Here is a 7,817-nt window from a genome sequence, read left to right on the forward strand (position 1 = left end):
GCCTTCTTCTCTGTGCACATACAGTATGTTTGCATACATGAGCATGTGTACCCATGCATGCTTTGATTGATGCTTTCATATACAGTAGGCTACATGTGTGCTTCGGAAGAAAATGATACACATTATGCAATAAGCAGTGGCAGCCATGAGTGTGTGCGACAGTTGGGAAAGGCTAGCTGAGAGAGAGACAGATTGCAAAGGAGCTCTTGGGGGACGGGCCTGAAGGTTTTGGCCCTTGTTAATTATTGAAGCAACAGCATTTGCTTTTGTGCTATGCTCAGCAACGTGTCACTTTGCCCTGCAGTCACAGATTGGACACACAAAAGACCAACAATGCTGCTTAATAATCTATCAAATACATACTATTGTCATGGGGTCAATTGTTGGTCGATCGTAGACTTCATTTCACCAACAGACATTGTGTGGAAACTATTGATTATGTCCATTGGCTACTGTGTTTTGACTGATTCTGTTACAAAAGAAAGCATGGATCAATGCGTGATTTTAGAAGCTAAACATACCAACATAAGCAGATAGATTACAACAGACAGAGTGAAACGAAAATTGGATATGGCATACGGAGGACATTCCCCTTAAATGCATTTCTCTCACAGTATGTACAGTATTTGCCTTATGAAATCTCTTCTATTCAAATGATATATGTATGTATTTGTGTTTTTATTGTCTTGCATCTCTCAAAACATGCCCCTTTCATTTCAATCTTGAATCAATCTTGAATTGAATGTTATCTCCACAACAGCTCAAGGCATTTGGAAAAACTTGACGAATAGAAACGTATTGCTCCACGTCTTACTGTGGTCAATCCATACACCCCGGTGCAGCATGTTCCTCTGATCTTTTCTTAGCCCCCTCACTGGGCCTGAGGCGGCTTTTATTCAGGTGGAAAATGGAGGTTAGACTTAACTGGACAGAAGGCACTGCAGGGGAGTGGGATGGGGGATGGGCGCATCATCTTGCCTGTTGTGGTTGATGTTGGCGATTCTTGGGAGAAGTAGGTCAAAGGTAGGTCAGCTTCTCCACTACAAGACAAGTCCATCTAGTTGGTATTATTATGAGTTATGCTCCCTGTTTGTGAGATATGGTGGGAGGCGGGGGGGGGGGGGGGGAGTCGGTCCATCATCCTTGGGATTTGATTAGATGGCTGGGATGTATACAGTCATCCTCAGACAAACTGTTCGGTCATTGTGTCTGCTGTTGGATCGGATCATATGTTGTCCTGAAGTCTCCTCATCCATCACTTTTCCATATGCAGACTCTGGGCCTCCACCAATCGGAGCTAATTCCCATGTCGACGGAGGGCTGCATGTTATAAATCACAAGGCTTTAGCAGAATTTATTGGGACACTAGGGTTGTGTGTGTATGTGTGTGTGTGTGTGTGTGTGTTGCAGATGTGCCTCTCAACCTCAGAGTATTGGAGGAAGGTCTACTAGTTATTACTGCAATCATGAAAGGCTGTTTTATTTTCTCTGTGGCCACGAAAGAGGCTTTTCAAGGCTGTATTGTGAGTAGCATAACAGTAAGCATTCAACTGCCAGTTTGCTTTCTGAAAAGCCTGTAGGATTCTCCTCTGTATCATTATCTCTTCTCTCTTTCTCTCTCTCTTGCTCTCTCTCTCTCTCTCTCTCTCTCTCTCTCTCTCTCTCTCTCTTGCTCTCTGTCTCCCTCCCTCTCTCTCCTTCTCTGAAACCTACCTATGCAATACTCAGGAAAACAAAGGAGAACTTTGGCCAAATCCATTGTATTGATCAGGTAGAGCATGCATTACCCTAAGCCTTGAAATCAAATACAGTTGTTTACATTCTTGATATTCATCACTGGACCTTGTTTCCAATACATATCTGTCTCCAAAGCTCAAAAAGTAATTTATTCACCAGACCAATGGTGTACAAATTGCCACAAAAACCTACAGTATTTGCACTAGTGTCCAAATGTGCAGTGCATCTTTTTACTTTCACAAGGAGAACACTTGTTATTGTTTTGTCATTTTTAGACTTTATTGATGTTTGACTGTTGAAATGTGCTCTGATGAATGTCCCTTTAAGATAAGAACTATTGTGATGACCAAAATGCGATGGATTACTTAAACAGAAGAAAATAATAGTGGCAAAAACTTTATTAATTATTTATACATGTATGTTATTTGTTTTCATTCAATTCAAACATTCACGCTGTTATATTCGTACTAGGTTCGTACAAAATTGTGAAATGTAGTTTATTAAATGTTAGTTATTAAATGTGTTTTTCGGTCAGAAATGTGCTTTCTATAGTGATCTATGCATTAGCCTATGCTTAAAAAACTTCATTTTTAATATTTTCTTTTCCAAATGATAATGGAAAAGTGGCAGTATAGAGCTGGTGGGAGTGACAGCAGATGGAGCAGAGAGATAAGAAGATCCAGACAACACATCCATATCTACTTACATTATGAAACTGATGGAGACAAAAACAGATTCCTCGTCTCCCCAGCTGACCTTGGCGGCGGCCTAGCTGCCACTCGAGGGCAGAAACCCAAATAACCCAGCCATGAAAATAAAAATCAATGCAGGAAGCAGATCTGTTGCCAGAAGGTAGTCCTCCAAGGTCAACATCCCTGGCTGGCTCACTATCACGTTCTGCTTCCCACCCAGTCTCACAGATGTAGGCAAACAACAGATGAGGAAAAAGAAGAAAAATGCCCACAACAACATTCCTTCCACCTCAGATCAGCAGTTAGCTTGTTTCTAGCTAGCAAGCACATGGCAAGTGGATGAATCCATTTTCTGATCATGTTTGGACAAGGATACCTAGCTAGCTGGGTGCATCTCTCTTGTTTGTTGTGATTGTGGTTGTATCACAGCTGGGTTGTCTACTTCAAGGAAATAACTGAAAACTGGCTCTAAGAGCTGACTCTTAAACTGATACTTCAGTCCTAGACTCCTGGTTAGTGAATCAGAGTCTAAATTAAGTGGAACTTCTTTGTTCCCAGCATTCTTAATATTCAACTAAATGTTTTAGTTGATGTTTGGTGAATGTGTTAATTGATGATAGCAGCTACATTTTTGGAAATTGTTTGTCTCTGGTTTGCATTTCTCTGTAGGTAAACTCGGCATGCTTGAAAATGAGGTTCCCCGTCCTTCAATGTGCTTTCCAAATATTACATAATTGTCAAAAGAAAAGAAATAAAATCCATGTTGCTATAGCGGAAATTACTGATTCTAGATGATAGATTTCATAAAAGAGTTAAGAGGAGTGGAAATCCCGTCTTTGCTAATCAATGCTCAAGTCAGTAGCAGCTGTCACCAAGATGGATAATTAGTGTCAATTTAAAATGGTGGAGCAAGGCAGCTGATTTCATTTGATTCCCATGACAATAGAAGTAGTTTGATTTTAATCACTACTTCAAGTTCTGGAAATACCACAGCTAGTGATATGCAAAAATATCCACACAAATGAATATGTACTAAATCTTTTGTAGTTTTATTGGTGCCAGACATTTAAAGAGGAATTCCGCCCATTTTCAGTCATAAAATATGTCTTTCTCTACCTTTTGGGGGGTTGTGATCATAGGCAAAAAGTTCCAATCAGTTCCAGAGCCAGAATTGCCAGACCCAGAACATGAATAGCTTATGTACCTCAGATGCTAATTTGCCACGCCCCCTTTTAATAACAATGCAATGTCAGTTGAGGTTTGGATCTAAGACGAGAACCTGGTAATTTGAAAGCAATCTGAGAGCTTATTTGCATGTCTCCATCCAAATGAGCCAAATAATTCTGATGTGCTATTTGTTTCGCAAAAGAAAAAGCAAGAAAGAAAAAGCTCCACCAATATTCTAAGCCTAATCAATATTAAATCTAACGACTAATGCTATAAAATACCATGGCAACCATACCCAATACCCTGTTGGAAGTTAGTGGAACAACCAACACCTAGTCGTTATAGAGGCTTGCTGGTGAATCTGCATGCTGAAAAACTTTGCTCAAAAGTCAATATAAGTGATTTTATGACACTTATTTCAGTTTGCCTTTCACACAAATGAGTGTTTTCTGCAGTTGAAAATGCATGGGTATTAGGTGATTGGGAGTGTCTTGAAATTCCAATGAGAGGGGAGTTTTGAAAGACAGAAATCTCAGCACCCACGGCAAAGTAATTGTTAAGTCATTGGTATTGATAAACAACCCAATCAAACCTCTGCACATAGTCTATATTATGGTCATTTTGTGCCAAGTGGCAGAAAACACCTTAGTTATCGCCCCTTTAACTGACAGCTCAAATAGCTGGCCCAAGCTGCTTGAGCTGCTTGGTGATATCAGCTGGGACCAGCTAGTGGCTGGTTTGAGCCTGCAGATGGTCAGACTATCAGGAGCAAAACATACTGTACCTTGGGTGCTCAAGCTGACCAGCTGCCAGGTGTGTTTCCTGGCAGGGAAGAGAGCTAATAGGGGAACTCATGGTTAGGAGATTAAAAAAAAAAAAAGGGTCCTATGGACTTTAGCGTTGTGGCAAATAGCAAAGCAGGAGCTAAGTAATAATATATTAGCGGAGTGTAGGACACCTAGCCACGTCTGTTTAACAAGGGGCTATATGAGTCGGTTGGCCAATGGATGGGAGATTAAATTAACTGTTGCTATACAGAAGAATAATGACAATTGTTCCAGCACCAGCAGGTTGTAAATAGAACCTCCTTGGTTGTAAATAGATCCTGCTTTTTTTGTTAGACATGTTCATAGGGTCAGCTGTGCAATACACAAGAAGGCTGTGATAGAAAAATGTATAGTTCACTCAACATTAAAAAAAGAAAATGAATCACCAAGGCATTTTGTGTGTCAGCCCACTTTTTGCTTTAAATGTAGAACCCTCTTATATAGCAGTTTTTAAATCTACACAGTCAAATAGAACAGTTTACTAGCCTGGTTGTTACACATGTATTTTTATCACATGCTGTTTTAAGACACTTTTACATCCTAAGCAGTGAACAAACACAGTCATTAGCATTTGTCTTCTCACTTGAGAGCTGGCTGTGATGCTGCGTGTGTGTGTGTGTGTGTGTGTGTGTGTGTGTGTGTGTGTGTACGTGTGTGTACGTGAGTGTCCTTCTGATGCTTAGTAGCCTACGGGGCACGCAGCAGGAGTAGATGGACAGAGGATGACATGTTAAGGCAGCATGACTGACTCTGCCGGCCGGATGCCTCTTTGGCTCAGGTTGCCTGACACTAATCTTGAATTAGCATTTTGCTTCGTTATTCAGTCTGAAACTACCATCCCTGGAGCAGTTTCACTGATGCTAGAACAGAGGGCTTTAATCTAATTGAATTTCACAGTAATTTAATCTTACCCAACCAAAATAATCTTAGCAGTTAAACAATATTAAGTTCTGCTTTACCCACCTGCTTTTGCTCAACCCATTGTTTCTGAGGAGCGATTAAATGATCTGCTCAGCAGCACAATTGTTCAGCCTCTGAGAAGAAAACTATGCCAGACACCTAAATTGAGAACCGTATACCCCTAAAACATAATAAGAGAAAGCATCAGAGACTAATTACCTAATTATTAAGGTCAGGTTACGGTTAGACAAGTAAAAACATTAGTTAGTTAGGGTCAAGTTAAGGTTAGGTAAGGAAACAGAACAGTTAAGGTTTGATGTTGAACTTTGGTAGTACCTTGTGTAGCTTCTTGGACATGATATAACCCCAAAATCGGCGATTCTCTGTTATCTGTTGCTGTGGTTGAGAAGATTGGAGAATTGCGTTTTTTTCTCTCTCCATTCACTGCCAGTGTATGACTGAAAATCACACTTGTAGCACATAAATGAAGGTGAACAAAGCAGATTCTGACAATACATAAAAAAAACTAGTCCTGTCGATCACATGTGATCAAGTGAATCGCTGTTTTTATGTTTAGGGTTAGGGGTTAGGGTCGGAAGAATTTTGGTGTTACACCTGTTCAAACTGAAAGGTTTAATAACAGAAGAAGAATCTGCTTTGTTTGTGTTCGATATATCATGTCTAGGAAGCTACACAACTCAAGGTACAAAGTTCAACATCCCTTTAAGGTTAAGGTAGGGTTCAGATTGAAAGAATGAGTTTGTTGGGACTAGAACTCCAGTCCTTCACATTTGCAGGCAAAAATGCTCTCCAAAAATCCTGGCTGCGCTCCCCAAATGGTGCTGCGTGCCTCATAAACTTGCGGTCACTAGTCAGTTGTAATGTTGCTTCTTGATGTTCATGGTCCTAAAACATGTGCCAGTCATGTCTTGCCAAATTGACTGGAAATTGTGGCTAAAAGGTGTGCAAGAAAGAGATAATAATAAAGCAAATCATTGGCAAAGGCTCAGAGTTGGCCATATTATGTATCCATTATATGAGAATAAATGGACTGTTGTTTTATTGTGGCTGTGTGGTAGTGGCTATGAAATCTCTATACGGAGTCTTATATTTGACAAGTGCCATTTATATTATCTTTCGAAAAGTCATAGTAAATTCCACTTTATTGTTCTTCTCCAACTTAATTGTTTGGTTTGTCAGATGTTCCACATATAAGGTCAGCGAGGCAGCGAGTGAGAGAGTGTTCAACAAGCTGATTAAGCTCATGCAGAGTTGGAGGGGTCACAGCTGTCAGAGCTGAGGCAGAGAAGAAATCTCTCTCTTTCTCTCTGTCTGCACAGTCTGTCTTTTGAACAGCCCTCTGAGTGAGGAAAATGAGCCTTCTTTTTCTCTCTCTCTCTCTCTCTCATATGTGTTTGAGGCCTTTTGATTGCTAAGTCTCAGATTTGCACAGTGATGGCCACATTTGCATCGGTAATGCTGCCTGTATTTCACTGGAATCTAAATGTTATGAATAGAAGAGTATTGTTCATTCTTCTGCAGTATGAAATATTTTTGCGGCCCCTTATTTTCTCCTATATCTTCTTATAGTTTGAGTTCCTATTTTGGCATAATAGTGACAATTAATGGGCTTAACAGGATTAACCACATGGTTTGCTTAAATGTTTTTTCTTAGCGCGTGCTCTAATATATGCAGTGTAAATGATGTGTGTGTAAAACACGTTAACAGATTGAAAGTGTGGTTCCCTGGGATAGAACATAATTGTAAAAGTGTGTAACTTTCCTTACCCACATCTATCTATCTATCTATCTATCTATCTATCTATCTATCTATTTATCTGTCTATCTATCTATCAATCTATCTATCTATTTAGTATTTTGTTTGTATTTTTGTACATGGATGCCTATCATTCATCTTCGGAGCATATGTGTTTGTGTTTGTCACTACGCTTATTACTGCTGATACCATGCATGCAACCTGATCTCTCTGGCTGTGAACTGCATGGACAACACACTGAGGTCCACTGCAGCGTCTTGTGACACTTGAAGCACTCAGCTCTTTTCAGGAAGCCCTAGCCTGTCCCTAAATTACCGTGCAAAGGTCAAGACAGAGAGCTGTGAATATGCTTATCTACCAGGAGCCTTGGAGGGCGTGCAGGTGAGCGCGCGGAGCCGACAATCAATCATAGCCCACTTGGGACCGGCTCCTGTCTACCTGCCTGCCGCGTCAATCCCAGAAACCACGTCCCTATGGCGATGAGCGAGACAGGAGTGGTGTGGCTCTTCAGTCAGCAGTGATTAGTGATTCCTTTTACAGTGTGGATTTCCTGATTTACATCTGCATGTTAACCTGTCACTTGAAGGGCATTACATTTGCAGCCAGGAGACAGCTAGCAGATATATGGTAATGGGCCAACATTAGCAACAGAGTGCTAGCTATTCTAGCCTTAAAGGAAAAATCCACCTGTGAATACACTTACACTGTTATATTTCA

Source organism: Centroberyx gerrardi, chromosome 3 (genome assembly GCF_048128805.1).
Source record: "Centroberyx gerrardi isolate f3 chromosome 3, fCenGer3.hap1.cur.20231027, whole genome shotgun sequence".
Classification (NCBI taxonomy): Eukaryota; Metazoa; Chordata; class Actinopteri; order Beryciformes; family Berycidae; genus Centroberyx; species Centroberyx gerrardi.